Source organism: Pleurodeles waltl, chromosome 7 (genome assembly GCF_031143425.1).
Source record: "Pleurodeles waltl isolate 20211129_DDA chromosome 7, aPleWal1.hap1.20221129, whole genome shotgun sequence".
NCBI classification, from domain to species: domain Eukaryota; kingdom Metazoa; phylum Chordata; class Amphibia; order Caudata; family Salamandridae; genus Pleurodeles; species Pleurodeles waltl.
Genome location: NC_090446.1, coordinates 503,987,011 through 504,008,998, shown reverse-complemented (window position 1 = coordinate 504,008,998; position 21,988 = coordinate 503,987,011). Strand labels below are relative to the sequence as shown.

General features: G+C 44.2%; 1 protein-coding gene across 1 annotated transcript in view; it reads left to right on the top strand.

Moving 5' to 3' along the window:
* The first annotated feature begins 6,173 nt into the window (after window positions 1-6,173).
* LOC138304269 (perforin-1-like) overlaps window positions 6,174-21,988 on the top strand; it is an 82,034-nt gene continuing 66,219 nt past the window's right edge. The window contains exon 1 of the mRNA XM_069244193.1: window positions 6,174-6,221. The gene's annotated coding sequence lies outside the window, so the exon portion shown is untranslated. The remainder of the gene's footprint in view (window positions 6,222-21,988) is intronic.

Genomic DNA, 21,988 nt, shown 5'->3' with positions numbered 1-21,988 from the left:
TGTCACCGAAATGTTAGGAAAACTTGTTTTTTTAGCGTCTTTTTGAGGTTTGCAAAGGATTCTGGGTAACAGAACCTGGTACGAGCCCCGCAAGTTACCCCTCCTTGGATTCCCCTAGGTCTCTAGTTTTCAGAAATGCACAGGTTTGGTAGGTTTCCCTAGGTGCCGGCTGAGCTAGAGGCCAAAATCTACAGGTAGGCACTTCGCAAAAAACACCTCTGTTTTCTTCCAAAAATTTGTATGTGTCCACGTTGCGCTTTGGGGCGTTTCCTGACGCGGGCGCTAGGCCTACCCACACAAGTGAGGTATCATTTTTATCGGGAGACTTGGGGGAACGCTGCGTGGAAGGAAATGTGTGGCTCCTCTCAGATTCCAGAACTTTCTGTCACCGAAATGTGAGGAAAACCTGTTTTTTTAGCCACTTTTTGAGGTTTGCAAAGGATTCTGGGTAACAGAACCTGGTCCGAACCCCGCAAGTCACCCCTCCTTGGAATCCCCTAGGTCTCTAGTTTTCAGAAATGCACAGGTTTGGTAGGTTTCCCTAGGTGCCGGCTGAGCTAGAGGCCAAAATCTACAGGTAGGCACTTCGCAAAAAACACCTCTGTTTTCTTCCACAAATTTGTGTGTGTCCACGTTGCGCTTTGGGGCGTTTCCTGTCGCGGGCGCTAGGCCTACCCACACAAGTGAGGTATCATTTTTATCGGGAGACTTGGAGGAACGCTGGGTGGAAGGAAATTTGTGACACCTCTCAGATTCCAGAACTTTCTGTCACCGAAATGTGAGGAAAACTTGTTTTTTTAGCCACTTTTTGAGGTTTGCAAAGAATTCTGGGTAACAGAACCTGGTCCGAGCCCCGCAAGTCACCCCTCCTTGGATTCCCCTAGGTCCCTAGTTTTCAGAAATGCACAGGTTTGGTAGGTTTCCCTAGGTGCCGGCTGAGCTAGAGGCCAAAATCTACAGGTAGGCACTTTGCAAAAAACACCTCTGTTTTCTTCAAAAAATTGGGATGTGTCCACGTTGCGCTTTGGGGCGTTTCCTGTCGCGTGCGCTAGGCCTACCCACACAAGTGAGGTATCATTTTTATCGGGAGACTTTCGGGAACGCTGAGTGGAAGGAAATTTGTGGCTCCTCTCAGATTCCAGAACTTTCTGTCACCGAAATGTGAGGAAAACTTGTTTTTTTAGCCACTTTTTGAGGTTTGCAAAGGATTCTGGGTAACAGAACCTGGTCCGAACCCCGCAAGTCACCCCTCCTTGGAATCCCCTAGGTCTCTAGTTTTCAGAAATGCACAGGTTTGGTAGGTTTCCCTAGGTGCCGGCTGAGCTAGAGGCCAAAATCTACAGGTAGGCACTTCGCAAAAAACACCTCTGTTTTCTTCCACAAATTTGTGTGTGTCCACGTTGCGCTTTGGGGCGTTTCCTGTCGCGGGCGCTAGGCCTACTCACACAAGTGAGGTATAATTTTTATCGGGAGACTTGGGGGAACGCTGGGTGGAAGGAAATTTGTGACACCTCTCAGATTCCAGAACTTTCTGTCACCGAAATGTGAGGAAAACTTGTTTTTTTAGCCACTTTTTGAGGTTTGCAAAGAATTCTGGGTAACAGAACCTGGTCCGAGCCCCGCAAGTCACCCCTCCTTGGATTCCCCTAGGTCTCTAGTTTTCAGAAATGCACAGGTTTGGTAGGTTTCCCTAGGTGCCGGCTGAGCTAGAGGCCGAAATCTACAGGTAGGCACTTTGCAAAAAACACCTCTGTTTTCTTCAAAAAATTGGGATGTGTCCACGTTGCGCTTTGGGGCGTTTCCTGTCGCGAGCGCTAGGCCTACCCACACAAGTGAGGTATCATTTTTATTGGGAGACTTGGGGGAACGCTGGGTGGAAGGAAATTTGTGGCTCCTCTCAGATTCCAGAACTTTCTGACACCGAAATGTTAGGAAAACTTGTTTTTTTAGCGTCTTTTTGAGGTTTGCAAAGGATTCTGGGTAACAGAACCTGGTCCGAGCCCCGCAAGTCACCCCTCCTTGGATTCCCCTAGGTCTCTAGTTTTCAGAAATGCACAGGTTTGGTAGGTTTCCCTAGGTGCCGGGTGAGCTAGAGGCCAAAATCTACAGGTAGGCACTTTGCAAAAAACACCTCTGTTTTCTTCAAAAAATTTGGATGTGTCCACGTTGCGCTTTGGGGCGTTTCCTGTCGCGTGCGCTAGGCCTACCCACACAAGTGAGGTATCATTTTTATCGGGAGACTTTCAGGAACGCTGAGTGGAAGGAAATTTGTGGCTCCTCTCAGATTCCAGAACTTTCTGTCACCGAAATGTGAGGAAAACTTGTTTTTTTAGCCACTTTTTGAGGTTTGCAGAGGATTCTGGGTAACAGAACCTGGTCCGAGCCCCACAAGCCACCCCTCCTTGGTTTCCCCTAGGTCTCTAGTTTTCAGAAATGCACAGGTTTGGTAGGTTTCCCTAGGTGCCGGCTGAGCTAGAGGCCAAAATCTACAGGTAGGCACTTCGCAAAAAACACCTCTGTTTTCTTCAAAAAATTTGGATGTGTCCACGTTGCGCTTTGGGGCGTTTCCTGTCGCGAGCGCTAGGCCTACCCACACAAGTGAGGTATCATTTTTTTGGGAGACTTGGGGGAACTCTGGGTGGAAGGAAATTTGTGGCTCCTCTCAGATTCCAGAACTTTCTGTCACCGAAATGTGAGGAAAACTTGTTTTTTTAGCCACTTTTTGAGGTTTGCAAAGGATTCTGGGTAACAGAACCTGGTCCGAGCCCCACAAGTCACCCCTCCTTGGATTCCCCTAGGTCTCTAGTTTTCAGAAATGCACAGGTTTGGTAGTTTTCCCTAGGTGCCGGCTGAGCTAGAGGCCAAAATCTACAGGTAGGCACTTTGAAAAAAACAGCTCTGTTTTCTATAAAAAAAATAGGATGTGTCCATGTTGTGTTTTGGGGCATTTCCTGTCGTGGGCACTAGGCCTACCCACACAAGTGAGGTATCATTTTTATCGGGAGACTTGGGGGAACATAGAATAGTAAAACAAGTGTTATTGCCCCTTATCTTTCTCTACATTTTTTCCTTCCAAATATAAGAGAGTGTGTAAAAAAGACGTCTATTTGAGAAATGCCCTGCAATTCACATGCTAGTATGGGCACCTCGGAATTCAGCGATGTGCAAATAACCACTGCTCCTCAAAACCTTATCTTGATCCCATTTTGGAAATGCAAAGGTTTTCTTGATACCTCTTTTTCACTCTTCATATTTCAGCAAATTAATTGCTGTATACCCAGTATAGAATGAAAACCAACTGCAGGGTGCAGCTCATTTATTGGCTCTGGGTACCTAGGGTTCTTGATGAACCTACAAGCCCTTTATATCCCCGCAACCAGAAGAGTCCAGCAGACAAAACGGTATATTGCTTTCAGAAATCTGACATCGCAGGAAAAAGTTACAGAGTAAAACATAAAGAAAAATGGCTGTTGTTTTCAGCTCAATTTCAATATTTTTTTATTTCAGCTGTTATTTTCTGTAGGAAAACCTTGTAGGATCTACACAAATTACCCCTTGCTGAATTCAGAATTTTGTCTAGTTTTCAGAAATGTTTAGCATTCCGGGATCCAGCATTGGTTTCACACCCATTCCTGTCACTAACTGGAAGGAGGCGGAAAGCACCAAATATAGTAAAAATGGGGTATGTCCCAGTAAAATGCCAAATTTGTGTTGAAAAATGTGGTTTTCTGATTCAAGTCTGCCCGTTCCTGAAAGGTGGGAAGCTAGTGATTTCAGCACCAGAAACCCTTTGTTGATGGCATTTTCTGGGAAAAAACCACAAGCCTTCTTCGGCAGCCCTTTTTTCCCATTTTTTTGGAAAAAACAAAATTTTCACTGTATTTTGGCTATTTTCTTGGTCTCCTCCAGGGGAAACCACAAACTCTGGGTACCATTAGAATCCCTAGGATGTTGGAAAAAAAGGACGCAAATTTGGCGTGGTTAGCTTATGTGGACAAAAAGTTATGAAGCCCTAAGCGCGAACTACCCCAAATAGCCAAAAAAGGGCTCAGCACTGGGGGGAAAAGGCCCAGCAGCTAAGGGGTTAACCATCATCGTCCATCTCCTTGTGGTTCATGACAGGCATGTTGCTTGGTCCTCAGAGTAGACAGACCCAAGAAGTGGTGCTCTCTCCTCTTTGCTGAGATCCCTTGTTATTCTAGGCAGCCTGTGCGAAAAACAGTGCATTGAGGCATGTAGACCCTCTTCAAGTCAAGCGTGTTGAGCTGACCAGTTCTGAGTAGCACTTATGTCTCTTGTTTTACCAATGGACAATCAGTTTCTACCATCAGGTCAGACATCCAATCTAGGGTGACTGTCCACCACCCAGTTCAGTAGTTTCATTTCTATAAGTCTACTTTAGCAATGGTAGTAGTCTTTCACCCAAAGGTGAGTACAGCTTCAATAATTAGCTGGGATCCAGGGACGTAGCTTAGTCTGTGAGATTCAGGGGATGAGAATCTCAAATTTCTTAACTAGTGACAGTGTGGATGCGTGAGATGAATAAGAGGTATGCCACCCAGGAGAGGTCAGAGACTTGTAGGTGCAGCTTTGTCACTGCTATTTGAATTAGACATTTCTTATTCAATAAATATTGTTGGAAACTGTGCAGTCAAATAAATTGTTACACTCCAAATTTGTTTCAGGTTTTGTTGGTGAGATAACCCAGTCCTTCCTGTGGAGGGTCAGACTGCCTTGTTGTGTTGCACCAAGTGAGTGAAACAAGGACTGGGATTAAAATATTTCCACGCTGTGTGTGTTTTCAACTCACAGTTTAGGTCTGCAATATTAAGCATAAAAGTACCAGGAGGGTTGGTCAGTTCGTTGGCCCTGCTTTCCCATTACACTTACCACCTCCAACAAACACAGAAAAGAGACTCATTGATATTTATATTGCGCTCCTCCATCGGTGAATATATTGACATTGTGAGTCCAATTCACAAGCGTATAAACGAAAATGTACACCTGTCAAATAGCCACCAAAAGATACCTAACATTTACTACTGCATAAATGAGCATCAGAAAGTGGTACAATTATACAATTAGGCCTTAGGAAACCCCATGAAAGAAGTTTGAGAATCAACCTAGATCTGTCTTGAGCAGCTTCTGGTTAATCTCAGCCAACGTCAAAGATCCATTGGCCTTAGGAGAAGAAGGAAACAGCAAGGAGTTCTCCCTTATGAGTGCTGTGTCTTTTCTCGTCCCCCACAGACGTCCACAATAAGGTATGTATAGTGTTCTGAACATGCCTAGAAACACCACCAGTATGTCAGTGAGACCAAATACATGGATATGAACAAGGTATGGTCATATGGCTCATCCAATAGCAAACTCATGTCTTTTTGGAGAGTATCAGCCATGGTCCCGGCAGGGATCTCTATAAAGCTGATTTTTTTCTGGCACCTTTGAGAAGAAGGTAAATGTCGTGCAATAGCAAGGTAAAATTACATCAGCCAAACTGTAAATCAGGATCTTCACCTTTTCGAAACGTAACCATAGACACTAACCGGAGATGTAGACCACCAGCCCACGCCATCCTCTATTTCTCCATCCACTTTAGAGATATAGGCCTCAATTACTGAAGTCTGTGGGCTCAGTCTTCTGGCGAAATTCCAAATACTTATTGAGGAATAAATCTTTTCTTAATTTCTGAGGGATACTAAGGGCTCCACCATTAACTTCGCCCTGCAGAGTAGCCGACACCAGACTAATGTATATGACACCTGGGATCTCAGAAAGAGGACCATAGATGACAAATTCTCTAAAGCATTGTTTTTGCTTTTTCACTGTCGTTGTTCCTCCACCTTTGTGCCGGGCCTCTTTGGACTTAGACTCAAACAAGGGAGTGGCATTGTAAGGAGTCTCAAAATGTAGATCACAATATAAGGCTTTTGCCCACTGATGTGCTATTTGAATGTCTAGGTTGCACATATAATTGCTAGTTAGCTCCTGGAACAAGTGTGAAGATAGCTGGAAGACATGGCTTTCTGACCTTGGAAAGAAGCCATAAGTTATTGATCTGATGGGTCGGAGTTTCCCTCTGCTGTCCTTGGACTTTAGAAGTTTGCATTAATCATTGAGAGGATTTATTTTTTGTGACTGTGAGGTTTTATGATAAGGAAGTTATAAAAATGTGCCATGTCTCCTCGATTTTAGAACACTCTATCAAGGACAGTGCTGAGGTAAGTGCCGTCTGTTGTTAATTGTCGGTCAGGTACAGCACAGGATAGTGGGGCACACATTAAAAGCGGCTTTCCGTTTTGGCGGGAGACAATCAATGGTGCCCATGAAATGTGAAAAGAGATGATGCGTATGTTACAAGGAGGAGCAAACAAGTAATGGAAGGGAAGAGTGAGAGAGAATGAGAAAAAAGAGCATCAGAGTGACAGGGACATAAGGTGAGTTGAAAAAGAGAGCAACAGGTCAGAAAACTGTTGAGGGAAGAGAAAGATGACTAAGCAAAAGATGGTTTGGAGTGAGAAATTTCCCTAGAAATTAAAGGGTCTATAGCGTTTTTTGACATTGTGGGCTTACTTTTGAGAAACCCAATAAGGCAAAGTTAGTGCAGGATCATGATAGAAAATGGCCAGTATACACCTGAACCACCAGACTTCTTGGCAATTAAAAATATACTTTAGGAATGTGTCTTAAAGGTTGGTGGAGCTGTGAAAGTCAGTTTCATGTCAGAAATGTCTCACATGTGGTGGTCTCTACATCAACCGTGGTGTGCGCATGAATACATGTGTACATGTCTGTGGGAGAGGCACATTTCGTGGCATTCGGACCCTATTATGTTGTTCTCATGGAGCACATTTTAGAACTCTGAAGAATGTGTTGTTGTAATCAGTTGCAGGCCGCCCCTGAATGAAGGTGTAGGTGGTTGATGGTTATTTTGCTTTATTGGATCTGGGGCTTTGATTTAGAGGTGGTTAAGCTGTTTGATGTGGTGGCTTGTCTGGGAGTGCGTCTTGTGGTGTTCTGGGTTTTTTGAGGACAGGATGCTGAAGTCTTGGTGCTATAGATAGCTGAAGTGCATGTACTTGTTATTTTCAGTCGATGAACCTGTACTACACTTAAATTCAGGTGCATATGAATGTGTTGGTATATGCATCACATCTATCATTGGGTGTGCCTGCGGTTGCTAGCCGCAGTGATTTCTTGCCAAGAAGAGGTCTAGTGCCTGATTTGTAAAGACATATTTGCAGGGACCGAAAACCTTTCTCACGAGCCTACTGCCGGTGCTACAGATGCTGGGGTGCCAAATACCAATGTCAATGCTGCCTCGTCTTGATTCCATGTCATGCTTCTTCCAACCTTCATCCTACACTTCCTTCCTGTCTCTGTCTAACTCTTGCTGTTTTTTTACTTCTGCTTTCATTCCTTGTCTGTGTCTTCCTATATTTCTCTTCCTCCCCTTTGTTACTGTTAATCTGCACCAACGTCTAATGCTGAAAAATATGTGCAGCCACTGACACAAATTACGCACTTGTGGTACCTTTTTTAGAATATTCAGAAGCTGCTTTTCCTCAGATTTGCCATTGAGTTATTGTAATTGGGAACAGCGGAGAGCTTGGGGGTTAACAAGGTCCAAGTTGATGCATGCATTTGTTCAGAAAGTTGTGATATGAAATGAAGGTGTCCTTGAGTTGTTATGGGGTTGGTATATTGGAGCATGTTGGAGTCTGCCACAGTGGTGATGAAGGGTTCATTGTCTACATCTGTGTTCTGCCAGGTCTTATAAGGGTTGTCGGTCACCGCACAATAGAGTAGGATCATTACGCTTTTGACAAAATCATCACACAAATTCATGGGATTTCAACAAGAGATCTGGGGTCCAAAGCTAGGTCTTGCGATAGACCGAGTTTAACAAAACATTTTCCATCATTCTTGAATGGATGAACATTAGATTAGCACTGCCATTTCTACCTTTCAGACAAAAAAACATCTTGTATAAAACATACACAAATGTGAACATGCATAAAGTTCAATAACATGCCTCCTTTATTCTGCAATCACAGATTTTACTCCAAAGTGTCTGACATAAGGAGGGTAAATAATTGTATTTCTCTTTGTTGCATTCTGCAGCACACATACAAAGAGGGATAAGCCTCTAAGAAGAGTTTTTGTGCAGGAAGGTAATGCAGGCACTCTTGCGTCATGGTGCAAGGGTGCATGCGTTGGTACTAGGCACCCACAAGGCAGCCAGAAGTGCGCCAGAGTTATGAGCAGGCAGAACTGCTCCATATCTCAATAGATATGGCACATTTCTTCTCTCTCCCTTTGATGCAAAGCTGCTGGAAACTTGCCTTTCTAATGTATGATACAGCGAGCAACAGCTGAAAAATAAAATACCAGTTAATTCATGCAAAGTGGCTAACTTATTGTTACTCCCAGAACTCCTGATTTGAAATAACCTCTGATACCTTTGAGCTTTAAAGATTCCCCAGTTGAATAAGCAAATGAATTCCTAAAGATGTGTTAAAAATTACAATAAAAAAAACAAATGGGCAAAACATCAATGTGCAGAATTAAAATTGCATTGTTTTCACTGAATTTCAAAAGAGTTCACTTACAAAGTCCCACAATGCTCACATCCTATTTAACTATTTGGCATAGGCTAGTATACTGTTTGGAAGCTGTGTCAATGTTAATATACTATTGCTTCTTTAATTGAAGAACGAAAGGTTTGCTGAAGTCATCTCTATGCCACTTTATTAAATATAAATATGTAAGTTTGTGAAGTTATCTACAGCATGTGCAGATGTACAGAGTAGTAAATGCTGTTTATTACCATTGTTAAGTAAGGGTACAGAGTGGGTCATGATGGCATTCCCTCCATCAATAACGGCAACAAATCACATATTATTCCATGGGATGTGCATTTGTGGTTTATGCCATGCAGTTTTAGGTCTAGAGCACTCAAGAACTCTTGTTGAATAACGTTTTTTTTCATTGGGGTAACCCCATTCTGCTCTTGTTGCTTTGCATCAGCCCCCTTCAATCATCGCTTGAGAGAAGAGTCATTATTACATTTGTCATTTTGTGGATGTTTGCCTTTTTCAGTGGTGATATGAAAAAACAGTCTCCAGAGAGAGCAGCCCCCATGCCTTTAGTTGGGCATTGCCATCAGGTGCAACCCTCTTTTCCAGTCAGGCGCTACAGGGAAGTGTCAGTGGCAATTTAAGTGGGCTTGTTTAGTTAAAAAAAAATATTTGTACCAGAGCTCGATGGGGAGCCTGATTTTAAAGTAACTTCCAAACTCGATTTTCATCTTGCAATCCAGTAAGGCCTTACTCCCAGATGTCTGCTATGAAGCCTTGAGAGATCTTCAAGAGCTGTCACCTTGCAAGATTTCATGGAGGCGCCATGTTGGGTCAGGCAGCCCCAATCTGGATAAATATAAACCAAGAAAACATCAGTCTTGGATCACAGAACTACTGATTAGTTCTGCACAGAGACGTTGAATGCTGCCAACGACCAAGGGCAAGTGCTAATTGAAGACTGGTGATGAGATTCCAAAGACAACCACTACAGTGATCAACATACATGGTCTCTATAACACCCTAGTGCACAACAGGAGTTTGAGGCCAGTTTTTGTACATTAGGTCACTAAGACATTAAAGAAGGAATGACAGATGGTTGGGCATCCCTTTGGTGATAGGGGTTGCGCTGAAATTTTTTTTCCGGCACTATCCCAAAGAAGCCTTTCCTCATTTGTACTGACACGTCGCTCCATAAAAATGAGGGAATGCCTTCGCCTTTGCACTCACACTGTATTTGAGTTGCAGCCATGGGGCAAGGAACAATTAATTGTGCACCACTTCACATGTGGTGACCAATTATCACAACAAATGTGAAGCAGCTGACAGTCAGTGCACCCCACAGGTGCACTTGGGAGGGGCACAGGGATCCCAGCAGCGCTCCAGCCATTCCTCCTCAGGCAGGTGAGGTCACTCATCACCGCAGCCTGAGGGGGGGAGTCTCTGCTGCTGTGATACAAAGAGACCAGCTCTACTCCCAATGAAAGAAGAAGTTACTTTGTAAACTACAGCCCAGTCTGTAGCTAAGGAGTTCTGCCAAGCGCAGGTGTCAGAATTTGCGTCTGCTCTAGGGGCAGCACATTTTTGCTATACTCAAACACACTGCCACAGCCTTTTCAAGGTTTTCCTGTGCTGTGACACAAACGGAGACACTGTAGCGGCAGGTGAACCAAAAGATAAATAGCCTACACAGCCTCTACCTGTCCCAAACCAATCCTGCCTGTCCCACTGAATCAGAAGGCCAAGTGCAAAAAGTGTATGAGAATTGTGAGGGGGGCACAAAGACAATCAGGCAAGGAGGGTGAAGACCATGGGGCAGAGTGAGTATGAACAGTGTGAATGGATAGACCTTTGAGCCTTAGAGGCATATTAATAGGCCCGTAGCACCACCTTAACGTCATTTATTTTAATGTTAATGTTGCTCAACGAGGTCAAAATCCCTACGCCGTATTTACAGAGTGGCGCAATGCAAGCATTGCACTACTCTGTACCCCTTTGCGCTTCATTATGTCTGCACCAGGCAAAATGTATGCAAATGGGGGTGTTCCCCCGTTAGGGGAGCCGGACAAATGGCGTAAGGAAATGTATGAGATTTTGTACGCTACTTTTAACGCCTGCTCAGAAGCAGGCTTTAAAAGGGGGCTTCCATTCTTTAGAATAGGCCCCAATGTACTCTGCAGGAGTAGCACCAATATTTTGGCGCTACTCCTGCAGAGTACATCAATAGTGTCATAAAAAATGACACAATTGCCCCCTACCCTGCACCATGGTGCACTGTATTTTAAATACAGTGCACACATTGTGGCAATAGGGGGGTGCTAAGGGGTGCAGGGAAAGTGGCACTGCCCATAAATCTGGACCCTAGTCTCTTAGAGGCATTATAACTTTGAGCACCTCTTTTTTGACTAAGAAGGCAACTGTTCTCGTTTGAGGGTTGGTCTCATTGTGAAGGGGCACATAAAGTCAGATAAGAACTCAAAATGGAGAGGCCAGGGAATGAATAAGGGAGATATTATGTGAAAATTGACCAAGAATGTGAGGATAAACACACCAAGGATGTGAGGCAGAAGCACAACTGCCAACATACTTACCTCTTAGTCCAGTAGTGCAGTTGTTGTGTGCAGCTGGTTCCTTTCTCCTCATGGGCCTTTATGGAGTTGAGATAAGGAGCAATCTTTTGTGCTCAGCTCCATAACATTTTTTTCGAAGTGAAACCAAATGTAGTACTAAACAACCTGTGTTACTGTCCTCTTACAGCCTGCCCCTCTGTGTAATCACATAATTGTTGCCATCCACTTCCTCCTTGTCTAATCGGCCTGCTGCACCTGCAGCCATTTCAGTGATTGTAGTTTTGTAACTCCTCTCAGGGCCGCTGTTTATTCACCCCAAAAGCAACCAGATCACATGTTTTCTAATTCAGCACTCCCTCTCCGAAGAAGGCACTGCTGTAGCTTGAATCTGCATTTTGAAGAAAACCTTGCCCAGCTGGCACTTGCGCAGTTGGACATCTGCAAAGTTCACTAGAGTTCATCCGAGAGATTCCGCACACTGTCTTAGGGCAGTGATTTATTTTCAGCTGCCCTCTGCTTATTTCCCTCTTCTTGTCTCTTGCCAGAGGGTGGCAGGGCAACACCCCTTTTTGCCCATGAACACCAGTCTCCCCTGCAGAGGGGAGAAAAGGTACATGGGCCAAAGATGAATAGACCTATGAAAAGTAGGATGGAAGAGCAAAAACAAATATGAATGAATTAAGCTAAGGAAGGGGGTAATGAAGGGACCAGGGTGGTAAGGGTAGCAAGATTGAGAGGATTGTTGTTTAACAAGAAACCATATATTGAAGAGGACAGCACACTAACAAGTTCTTGATAGCATGTTAAGACTGATTATCAGCACGTCATTGGATGATAAAAAGAAGAATAGTCAGGGAAGATGTGGATGAGATTATCTGAAGGCCCTTTAGAGGGTGGAATTCAACACATAGAGTAAGATACCAAATGGAGGGTAAAAGATTCAGTATGTCTTTTCAGCTTCGGGGTGACTCTTCAGAAAGTAAACAGGCTTAATTTTCAAAAATTTGAAAATCATTGTTTTCTGGCGTTTCCTAAAAGTGATAAGTGTAAGCGGAGTTCTGATGTTTGTCGAGAGTGAGTTCCAGACAGATATTGCTGCAACAGAGATGCATCTGTTCTGGGCAAAGGAACTGTTGAATTTAGGAACATCAGTTCTGAGGTCATTTTAATTTTGAAGTTGTCCTTGTCCTCCAAAAATGGGTAGATGAAAATAGATATGCTGAATTGTTGGTATGTAAAGCATTATAAATCAGGCAGCACAGTAAGTATGGATCAAGTATGAAAAGACAAAGTAAAGCAAAGATGGAGGGTCCGATGGAAGGAAAGATGAATGCACAGGGGAAAGGGTGGGTGGAGGGACCATGGCACGGTCTTTGTCCACCACCCCAATAGGAGTGGCAAGACTATAGGTACTCACCATCAAATTAGTTGTTTGACCATGACTGTTGTTCTTGAGGCGTCAGTCTTTACAGCTTCTCTTGGAGACCTTACCAATTCCCACAAATCTGCCAGGACTCCCAACAACATAAAAGGTGACCATGAGTTGCCTTATTGAAGATACTGAAATGTGAAAACCCAGTACATCATTACCTAAAAATGTGAAAGTGACCTTCCAGTTTTCAGACACTGGAGTATCTTCTAGATCTCCAAAAAAACATAAAGAGTCAGGGGAGGCTGAAGTGCTTTACAAAACATCTTACACCAGCATTTTCCCAAACATCCATTGGAAAATGTTAAAAAAATTAGGTGTGTCTTTTCCAGTTTGGGGGTTAAACTTAACCTCTTCCCAGCACAGCAGAAATGTAAACCAACCACTCTGTCTTCACCCAAAGACACAATCCAATTCTTGTGCAGACCTAAATGACACATCCTGTGATAATCTAGATTTGCATTGACTAGTTGACAGACAATCTCAGTCATCACACATTTTGGCTGTATGGGAGCCTAAACATTCAGAAAAATGCTGTGGCTTTTTTATGCTTTAGATCATCTCCCTGTAGGAAATCTTAATCCCATGAATGGATAGCTTTGCCTCACTTCAATTTTCTAAGTCTAGAATCTTTTGGGAGCAATATCTTGCCCCTTTCAATTTCTAACTATTTTGATTATTTGTGTTTATTTGTAACTGTACTGTTAGAAGTTGTATTCCTTTATAAACAATTAGAATTGCCAGTAATAAGTCATTGCCCGATGTGTGAGTAACTATGCCATACTTTATTTAAATGCAAAATCCTAACCAACTCCAAGAGTTTGTATAGATGGATTTTCCGCAGCTAGCAGACATAGGTCCCTTGGGCATGGCCATTGGGCACAGTGCCATGTAGGGGGGCCCAAGTTGGGTCCCCCTATGGAACTTTGAAAATTTAAATTAAAAAACCTATCCATACTTACCTCACCTGCCTGGGATGGAGTCCCCCATCCTCCGCTGTACCTCTGGTGTGGGTGGGGTGTCCTTGGGCTTGGGAAGGGTACCCGTGGGCTCTTTCCATGGTCTCTGATCATGGAAAAAGGCTCACAGGTCCCCTAACGCCTACTCTGACCCAGGCGTAAAATAATTGCACTAAGCAAGCTTAGTGCCATTATTTATGCGCGCCTCCCTCCCGTGCACAATTTTTGCACTGGAGGATAAATAAGGCGCATGGGTCTTACAGTCGTTTTTTGCCCAGGAACACCTACCTTGCATCTCTTTGACGCAAGGTAGTTTTCTGCAGGCAAAAAATGACGTTAACTCCAATATTTTGGCACTAGACATGTCTAGCACCAAAGTATGAATATGGAGTTAAGTTTGCGCTTAATTAGCGTAAAAAGTATAAATATACCCCTTAAGGCCTGATTTATACTTTTTTAGCACCGCATTTGCATCATTTTTTGATGCAAAAGCGGCGCAAACGTACAAAATATTGTTGAATTATGTAAGTTTGCGCCACTTTTGCATCATAAAATGACGCAAATGAGGAGCTAAAAAAGTATAAATCAGGCTCTTAGTGCCTTCAACGTCGCCTCCACGCAGCACCTCTCTTAAAGGCATAGAGACTTCTGCCTGTCCCATGGAGATTTCCAAATCTGGAGGTCGGTCCTCCACAAGGACAGTGCAATAAACCCCTCTGCTGCCCTGGCAGACCAACGGCCCGACCAAACTCTAATTAAGACCCTAAATAAGAGTTTACTAACATGAGCTTTAAAGGCACAAGGACAGAGTAACATTGCAGAATTAGAAACAGCCACTGCTGCACCACACAGTGTCAATACAACAAAACCCATTCAGTGAAAACCCCCTTCCTTACTATTAATCAGAGCACAAACACCTTTGAACTAAGCTGTAAAGCTGTAAAATGAAAGAACAATGCCACCTTTGCAAAATAAAGGGGCTAAAAATAAATGTAATGATGGAAATTATTGTTATCAAGGAAGAAGATTATTTAGTCATAAAACAATAATGGAACCTTTTTGCTGAAAGAGCCTCGTAAAACCGTCAGACCTACAGAACACGGAGACATAAAATATTGTTTGCTTTGAAGCGGAAAGAATAAAATACCGCAAATACACAGCACAAAATCCCAATGCTGAAGCAAAAAATACTTGCTCCATTGCAGGAAATTAAAGCAAGCATTGACCTATAAAGCCTTTACATTTTTTTCTGCGTTTTAAGATTAAATAGTATGCCTTTCGTCTATGTGAAAAAGTGGACAAATGATGGAAAGGCATTTTGTTAACAGTTGCATTTATAGGCAATTTTCCTCCTAAAATGTCGTTGTGTGTGTCATAAGGTGCATACCTATGAAACAAATATAAAATTTAGTGCAGATATACCTGTAAAAACAGAGGTGGCTTTGTTTGCACAAAATGTCCACTTACCCAGTTAGGGTTACCATATGTTCTAAGTCTTTGGGACACCTAGGGGCAGATGTACTAAGAACTTGCATTGTCCTCTGTGACAGAAGTTGTCCTAAGGCAAAGCAAGTCCTCAACTGGGATTTACTAAGTCACACAATGTCACTTTGTGTGGCATTGCGTGGTTTAGTAAATTCAAAGTAACGCAAGGTAGTGCATTGCACTGTCTTACCTTACTTTGAGTTGGGTAGGCTTTACATTGGTGGAACATGGCCATTCCCTTGTAACCACCCACATATTTAGCCCCAAACCTACATTTACAAATACTTGTAAACCTGGGTTTGTGCTAAAATGGTGTGTTTTCCCGACAGAGGTATAACTAGGAGAAATATTATTATATCTCCTTGTTACTACCTCATTCCACGTATGTTGCATATGCATATGCCTCTAGGGATTGTGTTTGTGCAGGAAGATGTCCTTTTATTCACAAATACAATCCTGTTTGTAACGCGTGCACTCCTGCACTATGGCGCCAGAGTTGGCTCTAGGAGGCACACTGTGCGTCAAGGCAAGGATAGAGCAGAAATGCTCCATGTCTTTGTAAATATATAGGACTTTTGCCCTCTGTCTTTCACACAACGCAGTGCAGGAAGTAAATCTCCGAAAAAGTCAAAGGTACACAGTTCCAAACAATGGGTTCTGTACAGGTTCATAAAGTAAACAATAGATCATGTGAATCTGCTCGTTTTAGGACAAGAGCCCTCACTCACCAATTGGTGACATGCTTCATCATCTGGCTTTTGCTCCTCGTCAGGCCTGTTACAGACATCCAGGCATTTTTATCTTCACACACTCATTTACCAATCCCATATTCCAACACTCACCAACCGGCATTTCTATATCCAAAAGATCTCCGGCAAAGAGCCCCAACGAGGGGTCCATCAGGCATTGCAGTGCCAGCCATTGTTTACTTTATGAACCTGTACAGAACCCATTGTCTGGAACTGTGTACCTTTGGCTTTTTTGATGTTTGTTGGGAGTACCGTACACAGGACCAGTTATTCTCTAAACACTCCCGATACATAAGCCCTTCCTTGTTTGTTTTCGACAGCAAGTAAATCTGCCACCAAGTAACCAGTCATGAGCTTTCATTTGACAATTATCAGCTCTCAGTTGCATTAGTTCACAGTTTACTTAGTGCACCAGGAGCAAACCAAAACTATAACTACCAGAACACCTCAGTTTTCTTTAAAAAACAATTACAGGCACAGTGTACTATGCTTACCATTGAAATAAATTGGTAACTCAGGGGAAGATTTATGGAAAGTGGTGCTGCACCGAGTGCAGCCCCACTTTCCCTGCGCCCCTTAGCACCGCCCACCGCCACCATGTGTGCGCCGTATTTAAAATACGGCGCAGAATGGCGCGGGCAAGGGGCAATAGCATCATTATTTTTGATGCAATTGATGTACTGTGGAGGAATAGCGCCAAACTGTTGGCGCTACTCCTGCAGAGTACATAGGGGCCCATTCTAAAGAATGGAAGCCCCCTTTTAACGCCTGTTTTGAGCAGGCGTTAAAAGTGCCTTAAAAAATGGCACAAGGAAATCTCAAAGATTTCCAAGCGCCATTTTTTTGCTCCCCCCTTAATGGGGGAATGCCCCCTTTGCATACATTATGCCTGGCGCAGGCATAATGTAGCGCAAAGTGTTACAGAGTGGCGCAGTGCATGCATTGCGCCACTCTGTAAATTTGGTGGGTGATTTTGGCCTCGGGCCACATTAAGGTCACAAATAATGAGGTGGCGCTAGGGCCACATTTAAGGAAAATGTGACGCAGCACGGTGCTGCGCCAAAATTGGCAGCGCCGCGCTGCATCACTTTAGAAATGCAGGGATGTGCCGTATTTAAGGGAATATGGCACACCGCTGCGTTTCCCCCTGTGCTAAATTTAGCTGCCAATGCAAGCATCCTTGCACCATCATGCAAGGAAGTCTCTGTTGAGGGGTGTGATTGTTTATGTGCTGGAAGGTATTCCTTCCTGCACATAAACAATCACTAATGGCACTTTGGTGCTTCTGTGTGTGCTGCACAATGCAGCACACACAGAAGTGCCAAAGCGTAATTTTCAAATTATTGTTTATGTGCAGGAAGGGACACCTTCCTGCACATAAACAATAATTTCTAGCATTTTGCTCTTTCTATGCGTGCTGCAGAATGCAGCACCCATATAAAAAGCAACAAATGAGGAGGAATTAAAATATTCCTCCTTGTTGTGAGCTGCTAATGCCACCCCTGGGGGTGGTGTTAGATTTTGGCGCTGCCTCAGGTTTACGAAATTTCATAAATCTGAGGCAGCGTCAAAATGCAATGGGTGTTGCTGTGGCACACCAACAGCAAAACCCATTGCACGCCCCTTCCACGTACAGTGCTGCATGGGAAGGGGCTGTATTTACAAGGTAGTGTTAAGCCACAAAAAGTGGCTTAACACCACCTTGTAAATACGGCGCTGTGCTTAGCTCCGGAGTGACGCTCCTGTGGTGCTAGGGGCCTATAATACGGCCCTAAATGTGCTAACCAGTTTTAGCTAGATCGAGAGAGCTGTACATGGCTGGGAATGTCACGATAGGTTTGGGCTTCATAAAATTAACTAGAAGATGATCGTCCTTCATTAATGGTATCTACACACTCATGTATATATTTTTTTCTTTCAACTGGCATTCAAATATTTAGTAAAATGATCTCGCGTATTTAGGTGCAGCTTCTGTCTATGCTTATCTTTCCTTGGACCATAAATGCTAAGAAGCCTGTTTGTGTGTCTGGTCTCCCGCAAATTCAGAACACACATCCAAAGGGAAAGTTTCAGTATCCTCGATCTCTTTTAGCAAATTAATTCCTTTCTTCAGGAGAAACCCTGACATACCTAACAAGCAAATTCAAACACTTGACTTAAATCACTTGTACATCCATTACCATTAATGCATTTTAATAACATTCTTTATTAATGCTTCTTTAAATGTCCTAAAATAGCAAATGGAATTCCTAGCATGCTACCCTATATATCAAATTGTAATGTGAAGTAAAGGACGAGTTTCTGATGCTGCTGTCAGCTAACCAAATATTTACATTCATTCACGTTTGTGTGAAAACATGTAAAAAAGTGCAAGCCCTCCTAAAAAAAAAAAAAGTACAAGTAAGCTCATTGCAGCCACATAATCTACATAAAAAAGCACTTTTCCAATTCACAGCACTTGAGCAGGCTAGGATGCGCATGACTGTAGTTGTTGAGCGGCCAGCTTGGTGGCATGGAGATGGCTCATGGCCTAGCTTTGAACACTGCAGACAAGAGATATGGTGCAAGGCCTGACCTTCACGTTTACCCTGCACCAAGATTAGACACAAAACTGTGCCAGTAGGTTGGGGTGCATGGGATCAGGCATCAGGCCTAGTCCCAGACCCTGCTACCTGTGCACAATAATCCAGGTGGCATGGCAGCGAGTGCGATAATTCCCCTTCTATTATGTACATAGCCAAATGCCGTGCACATCTGGGTTAATGACAAAGGGTTGAATGCAGAGCTGGTCTTCAAGCTCTGCTGCACATGGCCAAAGACTGTGCACACTTAGATTCAGGCTTGTATTCTGCACAGAGACTGCTGTATATGGTCCAAATGCTGTGTGCAACGTACTGTGCTGAACAAGGAGAGTGCGGAGTTGGGAGAGATCCGGGGTTTGACTCAACTGGTGACAAGAGACAGAATTTGCTGTGCACTGCTAAAGGCCATCGACTGTGAATGTAATGGTGGAACGTGAATGAGTGCCAGAGCTAGGCCTAACCTGCACCTAGACCTATCATTTACAGTCTATTGCACCCACTCAATGGTTGTGTACAGTGTGCTAAAAGGCCTGTGGTGGGTACAAGCCATGACCAAATGAGTTACAGAAAAAAACTTTATTGCTACCCCCCAAAACAAAATAAACTGCTAATTATATTCCCTTATGCGTAGTGGTCTTTGAGCAAATGCTCTGGCATCTACCAACCCCCAGCATTCCTGAAAAACAGAAGCCAAGGAAATACAGGTGGTGCATTAATATGTCCTTGTGTAATGTAACCAGAGCTCATGTAAAGTGCTCCAATACCTTCGGGTCGAGTTTGTGCTATACAAAAATGCAGAAAAAACAAAACAAAAACAAAGTAGCTTGTCACTCCTCTTCTACATACACACTTTGGGGAAGAGGGGGCATTACAAAACTATATACCTCACTATACAGCCAGCCACCTAACAAAACTCCCCCCAATCCTTTAAGCTTAACCTTGCCATCTAGTACTCCCTAAACTGTTCAGACTGTTTACTCCCCGTTGAAACTGTTTCCTATCATTAACAGCCTTCTGATGCAACATAACAAATTAACTTGCAACTAGCATAACTCTTAAGGCAACATTTTATTTCTTGTCTTGTCCCGGCTTGCTGTTGTCCACACCCTTTTTGTTCTCAATGTGTACTGCCAGGTTTGCTATCCGTACCTATTTATATGCCATGTGAACTCACCCTGCCTCCGCCACCAGAAAAAGGAGGCCCACTCACATTTTTTGCCGCTACCTACATGACTAGGGCTCGTGTAAGAGCTCTTTCACTTTTTCTTGCATGTGCAACAAGCCCATGAACGACAGGTGCACCCCATCACCCTGAAAAAATTCCACATCCTCATACCGCAAGTCTACGTGCTCCAAATAAGTGATCCCTTTTTCTGCACAAAAATCCTGCATCTCTTTGTTAACCTTCCTACGCATACGCTCGATAGCCCCCAGTTTCTTTGCTCCCTTCCAAGACCTCCACGGAACAAACACCGTCCATATCACATGACAACCACTCCACTGCCTCTGGATCTCCAGTAAGTCTTTTTTCATAGCTTTCATTACGTCCAAACCCGTTTGCACCACTAAATCATTTTCCCCCAAATGAAGTAACAGCAGGTCTGAACATACCCCCCTAGACTTCAGTCTTTCTAACACCAACTACAATTCTGTCCACCTCATCCTCCCTTTTTCCTCCCACGCACTTGATAGCGCTCCCAGTCCAATTCCAGGTTTCCCCCAATGCTGGTCATCCTCGCCTGTCACTGTGCCCACAATATAAATGAAGCCCCACCACCTAAGTCGAGACGCATCTTGTATCTGGGCCTGGAACGACACCTGCAAAGACAAAACACACTGTGAGGCGCTTTCCCCAGAACTCATCAGCCCTGCTGCACACATACCGCTGGTAACATTCTGACCTCCATCACTCCATGCACATAATCGCTGACCTACCCCACCCCATACAATGTTCCGTCCCGGCCGAGGGCCGTCAAGCACTGCCTCATGACAGCTAGTAACTGAAATGACGTTATCTTCCTCCCATCCTGCCTATGCTGGAAAACTCCTGAGACCCGGAAAGCTCAGAAAAACATCCAGGACACCAATGTCCCGAACAGAAGTGCCTCCCCTCCCCAACACAGATTGTGTGGAGGGTTGACACTAACTCTTTTAACAGACCTAGCATGACCGACCTCTGGGCTGTCCCCCTCTAACCAACCTGTCTGGCCTACCATTCCAGAATCCTCTGTCCGAGCTTTCCTGGCGATGGCTTTTACCCCCATATAATTTTCCTACAAAGGCAATCCCTGTCAACTTACCCACAATGGTTACCCTCTACTATCCCCTCCCAATCAAGTCCATGATAAACTGCACTACGTCCTCTACCCTTTCCTAGGCTGACCCCCCGGCTCCTTGCCCCAGATCTCAGAACTCCTGCCATGCCAGTGCATACGCCTGCCTTGTAGAAGGCACCAAAGAATTCACCACCAAGAGAAGCATCCTCTGCTGCCCATGCTCTATAGCACCTCCGGCATCACTGTCCTGACCAGTTCCTCGTCCGTGAACAACTCATGGAACCTCTCCCACTGTGAACGAGACAGAGCATCTGCAATGTCATTGTTCACTCACGGCACATGTATTGCCCTGAAGGAAATATTGTGGTGCAGGCAACCCAACACAAATATCCTCAAAAGATGCAGTACTTGTGGATCTCTTGTCGACTGCCTGTTCACTACGTGCACTACTGCCAAGTTATCCACCCTGACAAACACTTTCTTGTGCTCCAGATATTGACCCCACACACAGATTGCCACTACCAGAAGAAACAGCTCCAAAAAGGCTATGCTCATCTTCCCTTGCTTCCAGTCATCTGGCCACTCTTCGGCACACAACCTTCCTTGCCAGTAGATGCCAAAACCTGTTGCGCCTGCTGCATCAGAAGAAATGTCCGCATCCCACTCCCACTCCTGCCATGACTGCAAAAGGATGCAATTCAAAAATTGCAGGAAAAAACTCCACATGCGCAAGACCTCTTTCGCACCTGCCTTATGCCTCACGTGGTGGTGAGGTAGCCTGTGCCCTGCCAGTCCTAGTCACCTACAAAATGTACTTCCCACTCTCACCACCCTGCAGGCAAAATTGAGATGTCCCAGTAAAACCTGTATGTCTCTAACAGTCACCTTCTGCCTGCGCAGCACCTCAGACACCACTGCCGGCATAGCTGTCCTTTTTTCCTCAGGCTAACAGGCCATTATGGCCTCTGAGTTCAGCTCAATCCCCAGGAAGGATAACACAGTACTGGGTCCTTTCATCTTCTCAGGGGCCAGGGGCACACCCAAGTCCCCCATGAAACTCTTGAATTGGCCGAAAAGCTCTGCACGGTGCTCTGAACCTGCGGATACAGCAAAGAAGAAATCATCCAAATAATGGGTCACCGCCATGTGACCTGTGACTCTTGTGAATAACCATTGTAGAAACGTGCTAAAGCACTCAAAAAGGGTGCAAGAAATGGAGCAATCCATTGCTGGAGCCTTGTCCACATACCAAGCGCTGTTGTACTGAATGCCCAGGAGCTCAAAATCCTCTGGGTGCACCAGCAGCAACTAAAATGCTGACTTAATATCCGTCTTTGCTATCAGTGCTTGGGGACCCAA